Here is a 19,039-nt window from a genome sequence, read left to right as displayed (position 1 = left end):
CCAGGCCTCCCTGTCCATCACCAACTCCCGGAGCTTACTCAAACTCATGTCCATTGAGTCGGTGATGCCATCCAGCCATCTCATCCTCTGTCATAGTTTTAACTAACAAAAAAAAAAAAAAAAAGAGGTCTGTATAGTTTGCAACTTGATGACTGTTTCTGTAACAACCATCACTGTGACAGAGATAATGGCACCCTAGGAATGAATAATTTAAGAGGAAAAATTAGAACCCCAATATAAGCTTTTTAAAAAAGATTTTTCTGAACGGAAGTTGAGATAATCTGCTTGGTGTAGAATAAATTAACCCTTTCTTTTGTGTTCAGAACTTCTTGGAAGATTGTTCATATCTTATAAGACTGAAGTTAAAACATTTAGGTATTAGCTATTCCCAGGTGGCTCAGTGGTAAAGAATCTTCCTGCCAGTGCAGCAGACACAGGAGATGTGGGTTCGATCCCTGAGTCAGGAGGATCTCCTGGAATAGGAAAAAGGCAACCCACTCCAGTACTTTTGCCTGGAGAATCCCATGGATAGAGGAATCTGGAAGGCTACTCTCCATGGGGTCGCAGAGTTGGACACAACTGAGCGACTGGAAAACAAAAACATATGTATATATATATTTAAAAAAGCATCCACGCAAGATACTCTTGTTGTATGAAAAGTCCCCTGAATGGTTAGTGCAACAACCTGTCTACCAGTCTAATTTTTTAAAATGTCTTTCACACATAGAGCTCGATTCTAGAACTCTCTGTGGTCACCTCAACCCTGACTCTTATTGATTGGAAAACCAAGCTGTTTCGATCCCTTACATGAGGTTCAGAAACTAACTCTGATGAGACTCCAGCACTGTATGCTCTTAAAGTTAGGATGGGGCAGAATCCAGTCTTGTGATGCATTTTTCTTATATACCAACAGTGTTTGCCATTGTTTCTTAATGGAAAATAGGATAGGCAAAGTCCTAAATATTGGCATTGCCAAGCTCCAGAGGTGTTAAGGAAAATGTGGGGTCTCTATGAAATGCAAGTTGAAACAAAGAGGAAAGATGATGCATAGTTTAATAAATGATTATAATTTTTGACTGTAAAATTTCTTTTTGAACTAGAAATCTGGAGAGCAGTAGCCAAGTAGAGGTAGGAGAGTTTAAAGAAGAAAATATGATTTTGGTTTCAGTATCTCTTTTAAATCATGCCTGGAAATAAGAAATGGATGTTTGGGTCTGCAGCTGGGAGGTCAAATGGCCAGTGGAGAAGAGGCTCTTTTTTATTGTAAACATATGAATTAATCATGACTCAAAAATGGAATTGGAAGAAAACTTGCAGCTGGAAAAGGAAATAAAAGAAAAAAATGTTTTAATTTATTTATTTTTATAAACACACACACAGTATAAATATGTTCTGAGACTCACCAGGTAGTTCTTGAAAATCATAATCTGAAAAGTAGAAGCAATAGTGGGTTGATAATTGGGGAGAAAATCCAATATTCCTATTTCTACTTTGGGCTCAGTTGACCTAGAATTGGTGCTTAAGTTAGAGTCTTCTTAACAGATTTTAATATAAGAGGCTTTCCTCACCCCTATTCACACCCCAAATCTGATACATTTCCAAGAGTAGGAGTTAAATTCAATGCCATGTGAGTTCTTACGTGACAGATTCTCAAAGCTATAAGGGGGCAGAAGCCACAGAGGAACACTGAACCAGCAGGGGGATAAATGGTTCTTCTTCTCTGCTTTGAAGTTTTTTTTCTTTTCAAAATTTGATCTAGCTTTCTAACTGTCTACCTAGCTATCACCTATCTTTACCACAGTATAATGTACAAAGACATGTCTACCAACTTTACTCTGTTTTCTTTTTTTTTTTTCCCTTCTGAATTAGACTTTCAGAATTTACAACCCTGAAAACTGATTCTAGTCAATGTGGTTAGTTCTCCTTCACAATTACTGGCTACTCCAGAGGGCTGGGGTCAGAGGCTTGATTAAATAAATTACAGCTTGAAGTCCCTTTCAATAAACCATGTCAGGCTTTAGGCAACTCCAAACAATGCTCCCTGTTTTAACCCATAATGGGCAGTTGAGTTCAGTAAATGCCCTAATCACTGCAGCATAAATATTTATGGGAGAATTTTTCCAATTAAGGTAGAGGCTTGTTTAGATGTTATCAGTTTAGAGAGGGCTTTTCCAACAAGAAAATTACTGTTAAAAGACATCAGGAAATGGTTAAACTCCAGAAGGCTAAAAGGTCAGTGAGTCTGCAAATGCACCGGGGCTGTGGTTCTGGTTCCACTGTCTACATGCGTTAACTGCCCCCCAACTCCTTTAAATGGGGATTAAAAAATAGCCCTTTGTACCTAGGGGAAAAAAAATGTTGGTTCATTCATATAAAAAATATTTATGTTGAGAAATAAAAATGTGAGCAATGACTCAACCAGATTTAGTGTTATCCCAACTTTTACAACAGGCTGTACACAGGTCTTGCTTGTTTGTTGGGTTAGAGTATGAAGAAGGGATGCCTATAATGGTATTGAATGATTTTCATAGTAGATGCTGTCAGCAAGGACTTCAAGGATCTCTGTTGCACACAACCTACAGAGATATGTAAACATGTGTTTTGTGAGCCATATTATCAAGAAAGAGCTGTATAAAATCTGAAATGAGGAATACAGGCAGAAAAACTCCCAGAGGAGGAGAATATGGGATCTCAGTGGGAATTTGTTAATCTACCAAACAGTGTAGATGCATGTCTACCATATGGTATTTTACTCTAAGGGAAAAGAGAAAAAGAAAAAGAGAAAAGTGGGAAAAAACAATCCCGGTAGAATGTGAACACAAAATACCTTTGCCTGAAAATAAACGTGCTAAGTTTATAGCAGAAGAAACACAGGAGAGTATCATAGGTCATACTATTGGAGCTGGAATAGTTATAGAAGTCTTGCCATCTGATTTTGATTTTCCTTATGATGGAATCAAGTGTTAAAGATTAACGTTGAAAGTGAAGTGAAAGTATTAGTCACACAGTTGTGTCCGACTCTTTGTGACCCCATGAACTGTAGCCTGCCAGGCTCCTCTGTCCATGGAATTTTCCAGACAAGAACACTGGAGTGGGTTGCCATTCCCTTCTCTGGGGAATCTTCCCAACCCGGGGATCGAACCCATTGCAGCTGGATTCTTTACCACCTGAGTCACCAGGGAAGCCCAAAAGATTAAGGTTATGTAGCAACAGTTTCAATAGTTAGTTAGCTATGGCATAAAACACAGCATAAACCACATAACATGGTGAAGACTGGTCTGTATTCAGGTAACTTAGGTCTCTGGAAGCCAAAGGTATGAATGCTTCTTTCTAAGTCACAGCTGTGGCAAAACCAAAAGGCAATGAGGCACCTGAAAAAAAACATGAGACCACAAAGACAGGCATTTGACATTTTATAATTAAACTGGAAAAACACGTCACTTCGATCCCCTGTCCAGTCCCTACATCCATCTCAATCCTCAGAGTGAACCTGAAGAAGGCCCCTGAGCTTAATCTTAGTGATGACTTTGGCTTTTGCCCCAACTGCCCTTTTCCTTCTAGGACTGTGAGTTAAGCAAGCCAGCGCTTGGAACAGCACAGGTAACAGAGCCCAAGAATTTCCTGGAGCATCCCTTCAACCAAGAAGGTGCCACCTGCAGTTGCACAGAGCGTGGTTTTGAGAGAGAGCCACTCTGCAACAGTGACATTCTGTCAGAGCTGACTCGGGTTCTGCAGGGGACATCCCTGGAGCCTGCGGAGTGCAGGGCAGGCTGTCTACTAAAATTTCGCCCCACTGGGGTTGACTTTGGGCAAGGAATTTGAAGTAAAACATTTCTAATATTTATTGTTCCTGCCCTTCTTATTCTCTCTTTTAAAAATAGCATATGCTCTTATATTTCCCCTTTTATATTTTAACTTAATGATATTAGTTGCTTCAGATTGAATTTTTCTCACGAGAGAAAGATATGATGGATAGAACTCCACTTCAGTTCAGTTCAGTTCAGTCACTCAGTCATGTCCGACTCTGCGATCCCATGAATCGCAGCATGCCAGGCCTCCCTGTCTATTACCAAATGCCAGAGCTTGCTCAAACTCATGTGCATTGAGTCAGTGATGCCATCCAACCATCTCATCCTCTGTCTGCCCCTTCTCCTCCTGCCTTCAATCTTTCCCAGCATCAAGGTTTTTTCCAAAGAGTCAGTTTTTTTTGCATCAGGTGGCCCAAAGTATTGGAGCTTCAGCTTCAGCATCAGTCCTTCCAATGACTATTCAGGACTGACTTCCTTTAGGATGGATTGGTTGGATCTCCTTGCAGTCCAAGGGACTCTCAAGAGTCTTCTCCAATACCACAGTTCAAAAGTATCAATTCTTCTGCACTCAGCTTTTTTATAGTCCAATTCTCACATCCATACATGACTGCTGGACAAACCACTGCTGGAACTCCACTTAACTGGGTTAAAAAAACTGTTAGACATTGGTGAAGGTAGCCAGTTACACAAACTTATATGCGTGCCAACTGCTAAGTCACTTCAGCCGTGCCTGATTCTCTGTGACCCTATGGACTGTAGTCCTCCAGGCTCCTCTGTCCACGGGATTCTCCAGGCAAGAATACTGGAATTGCTTACAATGCCCTCCTCCAGGGGATCTTCCTAACCCAGGGATGGAACCCTTGTCTCTTAATGTCTGCCTGCATTGGCAGGTGGGTTCTTTACCACTAGTGTTAAGCAAATTCTTATTCTACACAGACTTGTCTCTATTATGCAAAAACATGTTTTAGTTGGAGAACTAGGGTGTCCACTTAAAAGAGACCATGTTCTACAGTATGGAGTCTGCTCAGATCTCTGGCCTAGATTTCAAGCAAGACACCCTTTTTTTTATGCTGATTTGGCTTATGAACTAGCAATTGAGGAATAACTTCATTTTGAAAGTTCTTCTAAATTAGACCTCTCAGATATGTGGAGATTTGAGATTTAGGCTGATTTACTTTGGTTTTCTCATTTCCTACCTAAATTGTTTTAAAGATCAACAAAGCGATGTTGATAACTGCTTTAGGAAAATACTATGGAATAGGCTGAAGACTCATTGCTAATTAAGAAAAGGAAGTTAATCTTCTTTCTGCATCTTCTTAGGTCTGTTTGAAGAAACTATCACAGACAATTTTAAGGGCTTTGGCAGGAATTCTGGATCCTTGTGATGATCACACTGGGGCTTTGGTGGACCGGTTATTTCCTTCCTTGTCTACAGCTAATGAATATTGCAGTCTTGACCATCTGTAACATGCAATAAAATTTTCTTTTCCTGACATAAGGTCTTTAGCATGAGTACTTATTTGATAACTTTTCATAATGGGTATTTTTTTTTAATAAAAACTGTAATCTGTCCTTTAAAGATAAGCGCACAGATCATAAGAACAAGTAGAATATTTTCAGTGTTTGTGTTAGTCTAGTTGTGTCCGACTCTTTGTGACCTCATGAACTGTAGCCCGCCAGGCTTCTCTGTCCATGGAATTCTCCAGGCAAGTACTAGAGTGGGTAGCCATTTCCTTCTCCACGGGATCTTCCTGAGCCGAGGATGGAACCTGACTCACCTACATTGCAGGTGGATTCTTTACCATCTGAGCCAGCAGGGGAACCCAGAAATTTTTTGGTTTCAGCAAATGACATGTGGCAACACTTCTCCATTCAGGAAGTTTTCAAAGTGGTTCTTTGAACATTCTTAATGTTGATATACTAATATCTCTCTCTAAGTTAAGCGAAGGAAAAGCAAAGAGAACATGCTAGGTTAACTCTCTTTTATGTGCTGACTCTGAAGGTTGAAAAGAAGTTATTTTTGTTGATAATATGCGGTGACTTAAATTAGAAGAGGTCTTTAAAAATTTTTTTTACAGATAAGTAGGGCACTATTTAACATATTATTCATTGCTTGTGCAGTGGTGATGACTAGCCCCAAATAAATAACTAAACCATGGAATCACCCATAAAATAACAAAATCAGAACATGCATGAGATGTCTTAGGAAGCCTACTGTTTGTGTGCAGATAAATGAACCCATCTGAAACAGCACTGAATTAAGCCAGGATTCCATTTCAACATAATGAGCTTGAGTCTGTGGTGGAACAGTTGGCCAAGACTTTTGAGTAAACTGTTCAGAGCCAACAATCAAATCAATTCCCAAGTATTCGGGGGTCTTTCAGTGCAATTGTGAGACTGAGTAGTGTTCTGCACACTTGGATAAATAAGGACTGCACTCAAGAAACTTGGGTTTGGGATCTAATAGTAATTTCATATACTTTCCCCCCCTTTTTTTGCTTTGTTCCTTTTGTTTTCTTCTCATGGAAACTACCATTTGTGAGGAAATCCTGAGTTTGTTGTTAATGTAGTTTTGTGTTATATTAGTCAAAGTGATGTAAAAGAATAGTTTTCATAAACTTGATGTAATTGAATGCAAAATTTGAGAGTATTATTGAATTGCTCATGATGTTTGTTTGTTTGTTTTTTTTCCCCAAAGTTTACCATTTAATTAATTTGTTCATTTTTGACTCTGAGGCATGCAAGATCTTAGTTCCCCATCCAGGGTTGGAACCCAGGTCCCCTGTAGTGGAAGTCAAGTGGGCCATAGGAAGCATTACTACAAACAGAGCTAGTGGAGGTGATGGAATTCCAGCTGAACTTTTGCAAATCCTGAAAGATGGTGCTATTAAAGTGCTACACTTCAGCATGTCAGCAAATTTGAAAAACTCACAGCAGCCATGGGCCATTCTGACCCCAAATAAGGGCTATGTCAAAGGATGCTCAAACTACTGTACACTTCTGCTCATTTCATATGCTAGCAAGATTATGCTCAAAATCCTTCAATATAGGCTTCAGCAATATATGAACAGAGAATTTCCAGATATATAAGCTGGGTTTATAAAAGGCAGAGGAGCCAGAGATCAAATTGCCAATGTTCACTCGATCATAGAGAAAGGAAGGGAATTCCAGAAAAAATTTACTTCTGCTTCATTGACTACACTAAAGTTTTTGACTGTGTAGATCACAACAAACTGTGGAAAATTCTTAAAGAGATGGGAATACCATACCACTTTACCTGTCTCCTGAGAAACCTGTATGCAGATCAAGAATCAACAGTTAGAAGAAGACATGGAACAATAGACTGGTTCAAAATTGGAAAAGGAGTATGACAAGACTGTCACTCTGCTTATTTAACTTAAATACAGAGTCCATCATGGGAAATGCTGGGCTGGATGAAGCACGAACTGGAATCAATATTGCTGGGAGAAATATCAACAACCTCAGATAGGTACTCTAATGGCAGAAAGCAAAGAGGAACTAAAGACCCCCTTGATGAAGATGAAAGAGGAGAGTGAAAAAGCTGGCTTGAAACTTAACATTCAAAAAACTAAGGTCATGGTATCCAGTCCCATCACTTCTTGGCAGATAGATGGGGAAAAGTGGAAACAGTGACAGATTTTCTTTTCTTGGGCTCCAAAATCACTGTGGATGGTGACTGCAGCCATGAAATTAAAAGATGCTTGCTCCTTTGAAGGAAATCTGTGACAAACTTAGAAAGCAAATCTAAAAGCAGAGACATCACTTTGCTGACAAAGATCTGTATAATCAAACCTACAGTTTTTCAAGTAGTTATGTGCAGATGTGAGAACTGGACCATAAAGAAGACTGAGTGCTGAAGAAATGATCTTTTCAAATTGTGCTGGAGAAGATTCTTGAGATCCCCTTGGGCTGCAATCAAACCAGTCAATCCTAAGGGAAATCAACCCTGAATATTCATTGGGAAGACTGATGTTGGAGCTCCAATATTATGAACACCTGATGTGAAGACTCAACTCATTGGAAAGGACCCTGATGTTGGGAAAGATTGAGGGCAGGAGGAAAAGGGGACAACAGAGGATGAGATGGTTAGATAGTATCACTGACTCAATGGACATGAATTTGAGCAAACTCTGGGAGATAGTGAAGGACAGGGAAGCCTGGCATGCTACAGTCCATGGGGGTCACAAAAAATTGGATACAACCTAGGGACTGAACAGAATATATTAAAACCACTAGATTGCCAAAATCACTTTGTATACAAAAAGAAAAGCTAGACTTAAAAGGAAAAAAATGATTTTTTTCAGTAAATGATCATAAATGACATATGTGAAGTTTGAAACTCCAGACGATCTGCTGATTTTTAAGATGGACATCATGATGATCTACAATTTCTTAAAATTAACTTTGATTGTTCACTTTTTATTGAAGCAGTTGATTTACAATGTTGTATTAATTTCTGGTGTTTAGCAAAGTGATTCAGTTATGTGTATATGTGTTTATATATATCAATACATAAAAATATGATTTTTTGAAAAAGAAATTTTCAAGATTTAAACTCAGTATTTGCTTCCAAGAAGTGGATTTTAATTATTTTCAGTAAGCGGTGGTGGTGGTTGCATAGGGTGGGGGAGACTCCATTTAGAATCTCTGAGATGAAGGTTTATAATTCCAAAGTTGGCACACAGGAGAACTGTGGCAGAGACATTGCTATAACTCAAGTACTTCCCAACTAAGGAATGCATGCCTGCAAATTTCTTCTGAAGTCAATTGTTCCTTCTGCTGATAACTGCGGTGTTGAGAGTCACACTCTGCCCCACAAGTTCCCTTGCTCTGTGGCTAGTCTAGACTGTGCATCAGAAGTCATGTGTTCCGGCAGCTGGAGCCTTCTTTCCTAAGGCCTTTTGAAAGCATCCATCTTTCACTTCTTCGTACACCTGCTGACAGTTTCTTAAATGGATCAGTGGTTTCCTTACTCTTCTACAGGACCGATGACAATGTGCAAGGGGGTATGAAAAATACCCCGGCCTTGAAGTTGTTTACACCAATATTCACAGATGATAAATTGGGCCGTCATTCTGATCTTACCATGGAGGGCAAAAAGGGGATTTAGTGGTGGCGTGGGTCACAGCCATACAAGATGCAAACGGATCATACATCCATTACCAGATTCCTGCCTTTGACGCCATCTGTTCTTCTCCATCTCTGCTGAGGGTGGGCGCGGAAGACCTATTAGGCAATAGGAAGGATACACTCTGTGATTCTGAGGAAAGGACATCTAGGAAACAAGGTTGTAATATCCCACACTGGAGGCCTAAGAGAGTTTATGTACCTTCCTCATCCTAAAGAGAGTTTATGTGCCTTCGGGGTTTTCAACTTAAACTGGAAACTCTACTGTCTGGGGACTAGGTTATTAAACATTTGTGTGTAAAGACAGGTGAAGAAAAAAGTGGTCTCTTAGTGCTGGTTTCATGATTTTGTCTCTTTGATTCACTTCCAAACAACTGAAATGTGTGGAGAGGCAGACTAGATTATAGAGTTAAAAATATGCAATGCTATGTTTAGGGGTTATTTATTTCTGATTAAATCTCTATATCTCAGGTTTGCAACGAACGAGTCATTTGGATTATTTTTGCAAAGCAGCTTCAGTGTGGCCGAACCGGATTCTTGGTCCTGTGGTCGGAGAGAGTAAGGCTGGTGAAGTCTGGCCATGTGATTAGACTCTGTCCTGCTGATCAAGAATTACTGCTTTTGGTAAGTCAGTGTTTCCTAAAATCTCAGGTTTCCAGGATCACCTGGAGAGCTTTATCAAAACATAAATATCCAGGCCCCACTCTAGCCCTGAGCAATAAGAATCTTGAAGCAGTGGTGGGGGGGCAGGACCTGGTTATCTGTTTTTTGAAAAACCTGCCCAGCTGATTCTGATGCCCAGGCAGGTTTGGGGACAACTATCCCAGAGGAGAGAAGAAATGAATGGAATGAGAATAGCATTTTTAATGACGAAAAGGCCATCTGACATGAAGGGAGAGATTCATGGAGGATTCAAAGTTGAGGTTTGATGAAGACTATTTTCATTGGATCAGAATTGTACTTACAAATCATTTTATCAAAGTTGGAGTTTTTATTGAGAATCGGAAATACTTTGTTAATAGCAGCAGTGGTAAATGGAAGCGTATATATATTTTTCTGACTCTTTTTTTGTAGGAAAGTTCAGAAATGAACCTTAATTCAGAAGTTACTCTGAGGTACAAGGCTGACAGAGGAAAGAAGTGAAATTGATGAAAACTGGCTATCTGATCTGTGGGTGGATGTGTGGATGAACAAGGGAAAGCATCGATCTAGCTGCTAAGTTATTTTCAGGATTATTGTGTTGTGCTCTCTGTGGTGACTCTGCCTTGAGAAAGACTGCAACAGAGTACTGACTATTTAAATGTGCAAGTGGTTACCTGAGACTGGCAGAATGAACTTCCAGCGGTGTATGTGAGGAGGGTGGGAGAGGGGTAGGAAGAAGCTGAGAAATTTGGGAGGAAACAAGAGTTAAATATCACTGCATAGAAATAAAGAAACAGATGTAGAGGACAAAACGTGTGGACACCAAGGAGGAAGCGGGGAAGTGGGATGGATTGGGAGACTGGGATTGACATATATACACTGCTGTTATAAAATTTATATAAAATAGATAACCAATGAGAATCTATTATATAGCACAGGGAACTTTACTTAATGCTCTGTGATGACCTAAGTGGGAAGGAAATACAAAAAGAGATAATATATGTATATTTATGATGAGTGTATATTTTTATGCATATTTATATGCATTTTTATGTATATTTATGATTCACTTTCCTGTGAAAGTGAAACTAACACAACATTGTAAAGCAGCTATACTCCAGGTTAAAAAAAAAAATCACTGCATAGTCTGATAAAGCTTGAGGAGAACAGATTTTTATAGGGATAGGATGGTTCTGTTGCACCCAGGTTTTGTAAGCCTCTTGGAACAATAGTGCAAAGCTCTAGCTCATGTCCCACTTTAAGAATATAATAACCAAGTTGACATTAGAATTGTAAAATTTTTGTTTTAGAAAGTGTAGGTGTATAAATCTGGATTACTTAGTTACAAAAATCCCCTTGGGAATTCAGACCAGCAGAAAGGAGCCTGACTTGTATTATGTAAAGTCCTCTTCATCAGAAGTGGCCCACAGATCTCATAGCTGGGGTTATGAGAACCACTGTATCTCCTGCAGAAACTGGGTAGGATGTAACCGAAACTGGTTTTCTAAATGGTAAGGATCAAATCATTGGGAAGCCTTGGTCTGCAGTAGCAGAAGGACCAGAGTCCTGCTCCGTGATCTCCAAGTCCCATTAAAGTTGTGCCATTGACTGAAGAGATAAGTGGTGATGAAGAGATAGAGAGCAGCTGGGCCAGGGCCAGTTCCAAATTAGGGAACAGCCCTAATTTGAACCCTGCTACCCTTATCCCCTTTCCCTCCTCCCCAAATTATGGATGCTTGCTTGTTTGCTTTTTAATGCTGTCGACTTTCAAATGTAAGATTCTAAAGGAACAAGGAAAGTTTCATTTAAACGCTTTCATGTGTATTTCCCAACAGAGTGAGCACTGGTGGGCGGTTGTGTCCCCATGCCCCCATCCCCCATGGCCCAGCAAGCTTCAGATTTTATTAATCTCCCTAAATCTGTGCTTTAAAAACATTCTAATTTATAAGATTTCTTGGAAGATAATCTGGTGGGTTTCAGAGAAACCTCTTAGATATGCTAGTACCGAGCTGGAAAACACTTTATCTAAATGAACCTAGGTTTACTTTTGCTGGGTATTTACACAGAGTTAATACATAAAATGATCAGTTATAAACATCACAATAATAAAGCCAGCTAGCTAACATTTAAATTCTCTCACAGGATACATGTATGGGCTATGGCAAAGGATGTGACTCTAAATCACATGGATTTTTACTCATTACAAGAACTCTATTCAACACAATTAAGCAAGTGTTTGAGGAATATCTGGAAAGCTGACACAGTTTTCAAGGCACCAGAACAGTAGTGGAAGATCCAATAATTTTCTATAGTCCTGATACCCCCTGACCTGAGGGAAAAAAGCGTCTGATCCCAGGTCTTTAGGCTAACTTCATAGCCAGCAGCACAATAGCCTAATGAATAATGGTATCTGAGCAATAAATACATGTCAGAAGGAACTTAATGATAATGACTTACAAGCAATAATCTGATTTAGAAAAATATTAAATTAGGTCTAAATGGAAAATGGTGCTTGAACAGTTCCATTTGAGAGACCCAGACTGCCTTCTGCTAAGCAGTGTTGGTGGGCAAAGGGCATTTGTTTGGGCTGTGGCAGGAGTGTGATTGATGCAGCTGCTCCTGAAAGCCTGCTAACCAACTTATTATTATAGCAGCTCTGAGGCTTGTCGCTGGGCTGTGCAAACAAATGATCGACATCATGTGGGAATGGCAGTAAGTGGAAGGGCCTCGGTGGAAAACATCGTTTGTGAAACAGGCTTTTCAGCCCAGAAGTTAGCTACCGTGAGTGTAAAAACAAAGGTCTTTGCAAGAGAGACAGTGAGCAAAGCATGATGGATAATCTCGACCATGCACGTAATTGCTTCCAGGTGTCTGGCCACTTTATTACTCTTGGGGTTATGCTACCACCCTGACAATGTTTTCTTTCTCAAACACGATAACTCCTCAGAAGGCTGGTGCCAGCGGTTACTGTTACCTCCATCACCCTAGGTTTGACTTGGTTATAGCCCAGGCTCCAGACAACTGCCACATTAGGGAGATTTAATAAGGTGTGTGTATAAAATGGAGTTTAGGAAAAGCCAGCTGAGTGCTGGAAGTTTGCTTTCTCCATCTGGGTTATGTTGTCCACTGCTACAAGTCATGATAATTTTTTTAAAAAGCAGGTTTTTTCTCCTCTGTATGACACTTTAAAAAATTTATGTATTATTTATTTATTTTACTGGTTTAGTTGATTTACAATGTTGTGTTATTTTTAGGTATACAGCAAAGTGATTCAGTTGTGTGTATAAATATATATATACATTATATCCTTTTTCAGATTCTTTTCACTTCCAGGATTTTACAAAATGTTGAGTATGTTCCCAGTGCTATACAGTAGGTCCTTGTTGATTGTATATTTTATATATAGTAGTGTGTATATATTAATCCCAAACTCCTAATTTTAGGTAAAGCACATAGCTTTCTTTGTGTAAAACTGATTGGCTTTTTAATGCCTTTTTCAAAGATTTTTGGTAGTCACAATTTAGTATTTACTCATTTAATTCAGATTTAAACAGAGTGAAAATATGGTGTGTTCTTGCCTGGATGTCAACATCTGGTAGTAAGAAAGTTCCAGAAGTTTTCTTAACCACCTGTTTTTCTAGGCTAGAAAATTGATCACAAAAACTTAAGAATAATGTTGCATTTCATTTCTAAAATGTTATCCCAAGAATAATCAATTCAAATCCTTATGTCCTTGGCATTTCTTAATACAGGCAGACTTAGGAACTTTGATCATCCAATATATAGTTTTAAAAACTGCTGAAAAACACCAAAATCTTTTAAATTAAAACAAACACTAAGAACATGTTTTAGCTATTCATAGTCTTACTGTCCCTCAATCTCTAGAATCAACGAAGAGGGAAGGAATATTTTTTGAAAGTTGGAAATGACAGATTTGATGAAAAAATTATGATACGTAGGATAAAACAATAACTCATCTGATCTATTTCATTGTCAGACATAATTTGATTTAAAACATTCCTAAAAGAAATATAAATAAATATAAAAGTATATATATAATATTACTTTATACTTTATCCTATAAGAGTATTTTTATACTATTACTTTAAACTCTCACAAGAAAAGTGTTATCAAACTATGGGAATAATTTTACCTTTATTTAAATTGTTATTACTGTATCATTTTTTAAAAAACTTGTTTATCACATCATCAGAAATAATCTTTCCTTCTAAACACTGACTGAATTGGTACCTACAGAATTAAAGTCCTGCCTCAGGCCAGAGGAGGACATTACTTTTCAGGGCACCTCCAGTTGGACCTTCATGCACCCATCTTTTCATGTTTTTGGGTTGCTCTTCTCTTTTTTTACCTTATCTATTTTAGTCATTTGGGCTTCCCTAGTGGCTCAGACAGTAAAGAATCTGCCTGAAATGTGGGAGACCTGGTGTTGATCCCTGGGTTGGGAAGATCCCCTGGAGGAGGGCATGGCAACCCACTTCAGTATTCTTGCCTGGAGAATCCCCATGGACAGAGGAGCCTGGTGGGCTACAGTCCACGGGCTTGCAAAGAGTTGGACGGAAACTGAGCGACTAACACTTTCACTTTGTTTCACACTTTAGTGACAATTCAGGAATGAGCTCAAAGGTTAGATCTTACATACAAAAATTCTAATGTATTTTAACTCACATGGTTCAATCAGATTTTACGCTGAAGATGAATTGTGTTTGAGTACAGACCTAATCCCAAAGGATGCACTGAAGCATCACTTTTGACCTGTGTGAAGCCAAACGCGTCTGTGTATTGGCAGGGGGCCCACGGCAGAAAGCAAGATGGTAATTAAAAAATATAATAGTGTGGAAATTGCAATGAATTTTAATAAACTTATTTTTCTGCAATTTAAGTCCATTTCTTCTACAAGAATATATAGATGTATGTGTATATATATATATGTATATAAATAAAATGGTCCTCCTTCATATTAAAAGATGATCACAATAATTTTTTACTGTTCCAGTGTGCCAGCAAAAGACTTATTTTGTACAAAGCAATTTAAATGGGGACCTGCAGTAAACCATTGCACATGGTCTTTAGTACGGCAACAGTTTTAATGATTTGTCTGAATTTGTTTTACATTCACCATGACTGAAGTGGCAGGTTCAGAGTGGAGAACAGTCTGCAAGTAGGTCTTTCATGCATATATGGCCCAGTTCTGCCTTTTTCAGGGCACTATCTTTTGGCCTGCTTTTGCACATTCTGCCCTTGTTTGCCGACCCACCTTTGCTGTGAAGGTCTCTCTTTCTCTGGAACCAGTTAAATGACTGATCCTGTTCTTTCAGACCCATTGGTTCCTGACCACCTCTTCCCATTCTCAAGTTGTTGAAAATATTTCTGAGTAACAGTTCCTGACTCCTCCCCACGAGGTGCCAGAAACCTCTGTGAAAATAAATGTCACCCATAAAATGCTTGGATTCACAGTGTGAACCCAGTTTAGGGCTTTCCTCTGTGACCATTACCTGAAACAGTTAAGAGGTCAAAGTGAAGAAGGAGCAACAGTGACTTTGGAAGGAGAGAGCTGGGGAAAAAATGTCCCTTCATCTAGGACCTTGGAAAGGCTTTCAGCAAAAGAACCATGTCATGGGACCATTACTTTTTTCTTAATAATGTTGAATATTCTAGAATAAGGCCCCTGAAAAATAGGTGAGAAAAGTGAAAGCTTAATTGCTTATAGCAGGAATGTGTGTGTGTGTGTGTGTGTGTGTGTGTGTTAGCCACTCAGTCATGTCTGACTCTTTGTGACCTCATGAATTGTAACCCATCAGGCTCCTCTGTCCTTGGAATTCTCCAGGCAAGAATACTGGGGTGGGTAGCCATTCCCTTCTCCAGGGGATTTTCCTAACTCAGGGATGGAACCCACATCTCCCGCATTGCAGGAAGATTCTTGCAATGTCTGAGTCACAGAGACAGACCCCACCTTCTCGGTGGTAGCAGAGGTTTTACGTGTCACACAGGTGTCTGTGTTGGTCACAAGAAACAAGAATGTGAAAAGGGGACTGACATAGATTTAATTCAACAATTCTGTTTTCAGATGCAGATTGCTGAGGTGGAGCCAGTTTAGGAAAAGAGTGTTTCGTGGCCAAAAAAAATGTAGTTTGGACTTATTTCTTACAATTCTTCTTACCTATGGGCTATGGAAAGATCATAAACTGTGTCCACAGCACCGACTTCCTCTTGCTCCCTGCACACCTGATTGGACAAATCCTCCAGGACTCTGCCTCCATGTCTTCTGCCTCGAAGACAGGGTGCTTGCATTTTCTCTGTCTCAATATTCCTCCAGCTCTGCTTAGCCAAACCTTGACCATTCCAATTAGCTTTAGCTCAATGTCGTTTCCTGACATTTTTGCTGATCACCTTGACAAGGGCTGATTTCTCCTTCTGAAATTCCCGTGGATTGATTGTAACACCGCATAACATTTACACCCTATAGCATTCCAGTGCAGTTGTTTTTGTATTTATCTTAGTCCTTCTATTGGATTTATAATTACTTAGTGGAGAGAAAATTCATAAGGGGCAGGTAGTGTTTTAATCACTGTTTGTATCTAATCTCTTTTAATCCTGGTAAGAGATTTCTAATCTAGGCATTATGGTCCTCATTTTTTAAATGAAGAAACTCATTTTAAAAATGAGGCCCGGAGAGCTGAAGGGGCTTGGTGGAGTCCCAGAGGTGATAAGGGGGGGGGGTGGATTTTGACTCAGGTGTATATGACTGCACAGACTGTAGTCTTCCAAATATTTTATACTGATGCTCTGAGAGCAGAGATAGGAAATCATTTTTTATCCTCTCCAGAGACTATTACATAAATCATTGATTTAATTAGCAATTTTCACTAATTATTTGGCATTTGGCTTTGTAAACATTGTATTCTGTTTGAAGTGGTTAAAGATGACATTAAAGAAAAAGGAATGAGTTTTGTATTTGACGTTGTGGTTAATTAATGACATGTCATTTTAACAGCATAGAGTTTAGTGATAGGATAAAATGATAGGAAAAACTGATCCATTGGACTAAAGGTCCTTAAATTTCTCCCTATCATTTTAGTGTATTTTAAAACAAGGATGAATTAAAGAAATATTGGGGGCAATTAATTAATTTATTTAAAATACCAGTGGCAAATAGGAGACATGATGTTCTGATTTCCTTAATCCTAACAGATTAAGCAGATATTGAACTCCAGGTCATCCTGAGAGCAAAGAAAGTACAACACAGTTGGTCTGAAGTCACTATTTCTAGAGGAGGAATAATTTTGAGTGCAGTTTAATGTAATGTCCCTGGAATTGAGGTCCATCTCAGGGGAACCTGAGCCAGGTTGAAATAACAAGACCCAGTACTCAATGGGCCACATGGCACCCTGAGGGCCAAATGAAGGACAAAGCACCCAGGAGGTGGTGGGTGAGACTACCCACTTTTCTCTCAATCTGATGGGGTCACTGGGGTTTGCAAAGGAGCCACTGGGCTTTCACAAGCAAGGAGGGAGGACAGCAACAGAATCAAGACTACAAAAGTCTCAAGGGTCAGACACCAAGTCTTCCTTGCTCATGCTCTCAATCCTCAGTACTCAGCAATTTGCTTGGTCCATAGTTATTAAAAAAAAAAAAAAGCTTGCTGAATGAATGGCTATTAGAAGTTGCATGGAGCTGTGCATTTGCCAACATACAAATCATGTTATATAAAATGTTAACGAACATGTTGTATGAGACCAAAAGACCCATTATTTGTGAATGTTTGTGAGAATTTTTCAAGATTATCCGGAGTTAGGTAGAACAGGAGTGAGCTGAGGGACAGCAATTTTCAAGGTAGGAGCTAACCTGGCCTTCATCTCATATTTACCCTGGGAAGGATGGCTCAAGGAAATGAGGAGAACCTGCCTATATATGTGTGCTGAGATTTCCATCATGGGAGATAGTTCCTAGGATAATAAGATGAGTGGTCTTGGAGACTATCTTTTGTCTTTTTCAAGGATCATTAAGTAAAAAAGTTTTTCCAAATCTTAAACAGGCCCCACCCCTGGAAGAGGGCATGGCAGCCCACTCCAATATTCTTGCCTGGAGAATTCCATGGAGAGAGGAGCCTGGCAGACTACAGTCTATAGGGTTGCAAAGAGTTAAACATGACTGAATGAGCATGCATGCATGCAAAGGGGTTCCAGTATAGTCAAAAAGAGTAAATATAACTTCCCCAGATTCTTCATATAGTCCTAGGCAATGACATAGTCTCAGGAGAAGCTATCTGCAAATTTAGTTTACAAACACAATAAAACCATCTCTGTGGTAAAAGATTTGAAGACATTATAAAATTATTTAATTAGGCCCTGAATTTAGCACCCATTTAGCTTACTGTCTGTAGTCATGTATAATATTTCTAAGACTGCTGACTTTGAATTCCATCTTGAGCTTGTAAGCTTTTTAAAAACCTCATTTCCTTAAAAGGAACAAGAAGCCCTGCTTTTGTCCCTCACAGAGGAATCTGCACAGGAAACAAAAGGTAACAGGGTTAGTTATTTGAAGCAGATTCTTGCTGTCTGCAGCATCATTGACTAAATTATATCTGAGGCTCCAAAGACAGTTTACTCAAAATAGGTATAAGAGCTTTCTGTTGATCTTAGAGAACAAATGAAATCAAGACACCCCATCCATCTTCTGCATTTCAGAATTCCTGGAAGATGCTTCTGCTTTTCTTTATTGAGACGTGATGTAAAAATTCATGGTAAAAGGCAGATGTTCTTAATTAGCGCCTAGGAATATTGCTGATAGCCTATAAGCCTAGCCTATTTGGTAGTCCCTAAATGAACTTGAGAAGCAAAGAAATATTTTGAGAAAGGAGGAGTGGAGAACCAGAGAAGAACAAACTCTGTTAGACTGAGGAATGACCACAATTTTCAGTTGATGAATAAAGTTCTTGTTTCCAGGGAAGTGACATTTATTCAGAGGAAAGAAGCAAAAAGAATGAGCCTTAAATTGGAGACATGATTTCCTTGGCTCCATAAGGCAGCAGCCAGACCCCAGCACAGGGCAGTGTCTGCAGTAGTTATCAGAGAATGTCATTATGTTGCACTCAGTGTTGGAGTTTGCGTATCTTATTTATTTTTTTACATTGTTGATTAAGCCAATATGGGAATCCAAGGTCCCTGACCAGGTGCTCACAGAGCTGTCCTCTGTGTCATTTGGTTCACCAGGGTCATCCATTTATCTGTTGTTTAGAAACAAGGCATAATCGAACCCATAAAATGGTTAGGACTCATATCTAGTCCAGACGAACAGCCTAGTTATAAGGGAATAGCGTCAAGGCTAGGAGGACAAGGTCAGGTCTTAGAATGCTAGGTTACATGCTAGACAGAATGGGAATAAGGTCAAACATGGAAAAATCAAGGTCAAAGTTGAAAGTG

Source organism: Cervus elaphus, chromosome 3, assembly GCF_910594005.1.
Source record: "Cervus elaphus chromosome 3, mCerEla1.1, whole genome shotgun sequence".
Taxonomy (NCBI): domain Eukaryota; kingdom Metazoa; phylum Chordata; class Mammalia; order Artiodactyla; family Cervidae; genus Cervus; species Cervus elaphus.
The sequence above is the reverse complement of the archived record's forward strand: the minus strand, read 5'-3'. Positions refer to the sequence as shown.